Source organism: Lampetra planeri, chromosome 27 (genome assembly GCF_965212315.1).
Source record: "Lampetra planeri chromosome 27, kcLamPlan1.2.h2, whole genome shotgun sequence".
NCBI classification, from domain to species: Eukaryota; Metazoa; Chordata; class Hyperoartia; order Petromyzontiformes; family Petromyzontidae; genus Lampetra; species Lampetra planeri.
Window position 1 is genome coordinate 1,823,734 of NC_136133.1, and position 5,364 is coordinate 1,829,097.

Consider the following 5,364-nt stretch of genomic DNA (forward strand, 5'->3'; position numbering starts at 1 on the left):
ATGTCACCGCGGGGGAGGGGCTGGACAGGAGGAAGTGACGTCACCACGGGGGTCTTGGCAGGAGGGGCAGTGACGTCACCGCGGGGGGTTGCAGAAGGAAGTGACGTCACCACGGGGGGCTTGGCAGGAGGGGGGCAGTGACGTCACCGCCGGGGGCTTGCAAAAAGGAAGTGACGTCACCACGGGGGGCTTGGCAGGAGGGGGCAGTGACGTCACCGCGGGGGGCTTGGCAGGAGGGGGGGGCCTGATGACGAAAGAGAGACTGTACGGTACTGTAGTGGAATCGAATCGGTTCGTGTGCGCGAATCGATTTACCCGATTCGTGGATTCGATTCTCAGGTGACCTTGTACAGAGTGGTCGTGGTGCAAGTGCGACTCGGCCACCTGTGGTGATCATCTTTATCGCCCCTACCGAGATGATGATGGGCCGTGTTGATCCCCTGGTTGAATGTGCCCGTTGCCTGCGGTGGTTTTGTGAATGAACGTGAATGCCCCTGGTGAGACAAAGGCGGCCTGGGAGTGCACGTGGGTGACAAGCTGGCCTAAATAGGTGCTCGCAGACAGCACTGGGGTCGCACACAGTCGTGTGCTAACATTTAGGGGCATCATCGGCCGTGATTGATCCACTGCTGGGTGAAGGAATCGCCCAGGCTGTCAGGGGGGCTAGTGCCAGGGCGAGTACGGTGGGGAGGTGAGGAGTACCTCACCTTGAGTATCGGGGACGAAGCAGGCCTCTCCTCACCCTGCCACATCGCATCGGTGAGACGTCACCCACCCATTCAAGAAGCCTCGAACACTGCAGGCCCGAGCCGTGCGGGCGATCTCCAGCTCGTGGACTTGGTGGATGTGAACATAAATCAACTCTCGATTTAAAGCTTTCGTGACTGCAGGGATTCATCTTCTTGGTTATTTCGGTAAAGTCACGTAGAATGGTAATAATAAAATAATAAAAATAAAACAAAATAATTCTCACGACGTTTCGGCCACAACGCAAGTAGCCGTCTGTCTCCTCGACAGACCTGGTCTTCACCTGAGGACGGCTACTTGCGTTGTGGCCGAAACGTCGTGAGAATTATTTTATTATGTTTTATTTTTATTATTTTATTATTTCCATTCTACGTGACTTTACCGAAAGAACCAAGAAGATAAATCAACTCTTTTATGTCCTCGTGGGCCACGTGCTGAGGACCGATACGGATCACGCTAGGACGGAAACCCTGCCTTGCGCAGACCAGAAGCCTCTGTGATGGCAATTCTACACCAAGGCGACCTACAAGAGGACACGTTGACATCAGCCACCCCACGTGTCGAGGCTCCTGTGGGACACGATGCTAAAATTGAGCCTCAATTTCCGCCCAACGACCCCCAACATCTCTGGGCACGACACGAGCGAAGCTGGCCACTTACAGGTCGAGGAAGGCGGCCGAGGCATCGGCATCTCCAATGCCAGGAGTGTGGCTAAGGGGAGACATGCCGGTCCATCAGGAGCCGTGGGTGATAAGAGAGGGTGGGGTGGGAGGCCCTGGGCTCCAGGGCTGTGGATGAGACTTTGATAATGAAGCCTCTCATCGACCCTGACCCAACTCCAAGCCAAACCCTAATTTTATTCTTTAGACCAAAACAAACACCCCCGCCAGCAGTAAATATCGTATGAAGTTTCATTCTTGTTGCGACAAATAACCAAAGCAATGATATTCCCTGGTGTAGTATTAAAAAGAAACTCCCTCTGATCACGAATCATCACGAATCAAATGTCCAAAACAAAACCGAAGTTTTGTCCGATCGGCGAGAAAATATCGTGAGCAGTGACAACCAGGCTTCACTGAACTACACAAGATATGAAACCAGCGGTCAGTGGCATAGAAGTCAAGTGTGCAGGCGGTGCCACTGTGGTACGAACGGTGGGGGGTGATGGACAACACCACCACCCCCACCGTCTCCCAAACCATTTAATTCTCTGCACCAAGGGCCCATGCCAAACCCGCGTAGCGATGCTGCCAGTGATGCAGATACTACGACAAGAATAGAGGGCACAGAATGAGACCGGTATCAATGGGTGTACACAGAGTGCAGACGAAGAGCCTGACAAAAGCAGCGGAGGCACACAGACGTAGGCACACCAGAGGGAGAACACGGAACACGAGGACACACGCAACCTGGAGTCTGAGTCGGTGACCCGGGGAATGTGAATGCAGCCGGCACACTTTATTCAGTGCACCTCTCGTTATGGATGTTGCTGCTATTCACGTGCCGCCCACTTTAGTCAACCAGCGACTTGGATAAATATATCTTTTAAATATAAATAGACTTTGAATTATTTTAAACAAAAATATTCTGTGAAAGATGAAGCCCTGCATGCTAAAGTTAACGCAGATCGAGCAAGGGCAATGCATGCCACTGATATTAACGCAGACAAATACAAAGACAGTCGGGAGTAAATGGAACCGACGATGGAAACGGGCAGATCAAACCCCTCACTGCGACAACGACAAAAACAAATGAGAACGGATGTGGTGCAAGCCAGATGGCCAGAACACACACAGCTGTACATGGGAATTGAGTATGTCAGGTCCATACGGCGTACAGCCGTTTCAATACGGGCAAAAAATGTGTCTGTGTTTCTCCCTTGTGATGAAACTGTAGGCTGAACGTTGAGATTTATAACGGCACGGGGTGACCAATAAGGTCTGAATTTGTATGTAATAAGGTAGGGCACTGATAAGGGTTTGACAGGTATGAGAACTCAAAGGGTAGTACAGAGTACACAGAAGCCTTCAGGCTGCTGCAAGTGGGTAGGTGTGTATGTAGAACTTATGTCGCACTAATCGGAGGTGCGGGGAAGAACAAACTAAACACATTCAATTCGAACGTCTTTTTTAAAAGTGCCTTTAATTATAGGTGCTTTAAAAGCACAACCACACACACACATAGTTTACCTCTGACCCCTTTAACTTTGGTGCTCTTAAAATTGGGCCGTGGCCGAGGATGGAAAGTCGAGCTTGCCATTGGCTGTCCCCGCAGGGAGCCTCGTCTCAGGCGAGGTCACTGGGGAACGGGTACACGTGGTGGTACACGTGGTGGTACACGTGGTGGTACACGTGGTGGTACACGTGGTGGTACACGTGGTGGTACACGTGGTGGTACACGTGGTGGTACACGTGGTGGTACACGTGGTGGTACACGTGGTGGTACACGTGGTGACGTCGCTTTATGGAGGGTTGGATGGACTGGACTGGCCGCGGTAATGTGGATTTTTGAGAGTTGGTTAATTAAGAGTCACTTGAAGATGCACTTTTAAGGAGGTGGGGGGGGGGGGGATTAAAATACAGCAGCAGTCGTGATGTGGTTACGGATTTTGTGCCAGGCTAGGTGCACTTAGAGGCCAGCATCAAAGGTCTCCCATATAGGCTTTAATAGACTTGGAGCAAGTGCTGTTAGCGAGCACCTATGAAGGCCGACACGGCACACGAGCAGATGGGTGTCCAGCACCACGCCCGGCCGCCTTTGTCTCCCTAGTGGCTATGTTTACACATCGGACCAGGTACTCATTTGAAGCTGAGTCGACCTAGGGGACGCTCAGAACCGATTTTAGAGATAAACGTCCCCGGTGTTGGTGGCCGTGAGCGGGCATCGAACTCGGGTCGCCGGGTTCATCATGCAGCGCGCTAAGGGGCCGCCCATAAATGACGTCACGCAATTTTGGACGATTTTTGACCCCCCGCCCCCCTCGCCACATGGCGTCACAAAAAGTCAGACCCCCCCTCAAATATGACGTCACAAAGCTCTGCCCCCCCCCTCCCCCCCAAAAAAACATGCTTCAAATCGCTTAAAACTATTGTCATTGTAGTGCGTATTTAAAGCATTTAGTTAAAAAGTCTATTTAATTAAGTAGAACGTGTTGTCTATATTTATTTAAAGTTGCGCATTTTGATGTGACGTCACATTTCTCACCCCCCCCCCCCCTCGTCACACATCGTCACAAATTTCTGCCCCCCCCCAGGTGCGTGACGTCATTTATGGACGGCCCCTAAGCACAGCTAACCGCTACAGCGTCACACTCATCCACATATAGGACCGGATCAAAACTATAAATTATTTTATGAAAAATATTTTTAGTTTACCAGGTAAGGCCCACTGAGCTGTATGGCTGTTTCAGAAGCGACCTTGGCGACAAATGATAGCTCAACGAAGTGGCCTATGATCGTGTCGAAATTTATAGCAGCCAGATAATCTAAACAACGCGTGTTGTTGATTCTGAACGTGGAGGGAAAACCCGGAGGACCCAGAGAGACAAATCCACACGACCATGGGGAGAAAGACACGCAAACTCCAAAGAGAAAGACACGCAAACTCCAAATATACAGCAAGCGTCAAGGTCTGGATCGATCCCACAACCTCCTGCATACCAGGCGAGGTAGTTAACATCGCCTGGCCACCGTTGCGATCTCGGCGGAAGAGGCCAACGAAATACATCATTAAAAGTCTGACTTGTTTATTCACAAAGTAACGGTAACAGGGATCAATCAATACAAAACTACACTACACGGTGCCTTCTAATACGCCTGCCGATGCAATGCTTCCTTGTATTTACGCTGCCAATAAGAGGCACACGCGGCCCAGAGAACAAACACGTGGCATTGAGAACACCTGGCATTGAGAACAAACACGTGGTATAGAGAACAAACACGTGGCATAGGTCACGCGCGCACGTGGGGTTTAGAGACATCACTGAAGCTGCTCTTAGCAAAGCAAATGGGGGGCTTGGGCGATGGTCCAATGCGGTGTTTTTCGCTCATTTTTAAGAGGTGTTGTGGGGGGCCACTTTCGCCGACATCATCAGCTGTGAGGTCCGCTACACCATTGTTGGGTTTGTGGCACAGCACAACGATTATGGCGTTTGGGGGGGGGGTCACGTTAGTGGGGCCGCACTAAAGGCCACCAGGGCCCCCCCCCCCGATGGCTCGCGGGCCTTGCGATGTGAGAAGGACACTGGGTCCGGGGCGAATGGCCGGAGTGGCAGCCGAGGAAGAAGCGGGTTGGGGGCGGGGAGACGCGGCCGAGAGGGCGTCCAAGGGAGCCGTCCATAAATGACGTCACGCGATCTTGAACGATTAAAAAATAGTTTTAGAGAAATAAATGTGTGTGGGGGGGGGGGTCACAAGACAACTGGACCACCTTGTACACGAAACCACCAGGCACCCACCCAGTGAATGACAGCGAGTCGCGGTCTGTACAAAGGTGAATTGGCACGACGCTGCGTGTCACCCTAACTCAGACGCGTTAGAGGTCGTGCCCACACAACCACCACTCACAGCAGCAACAGCAGCAGCAGCAGACACCGATATCAATCCACTTTTAGATGGG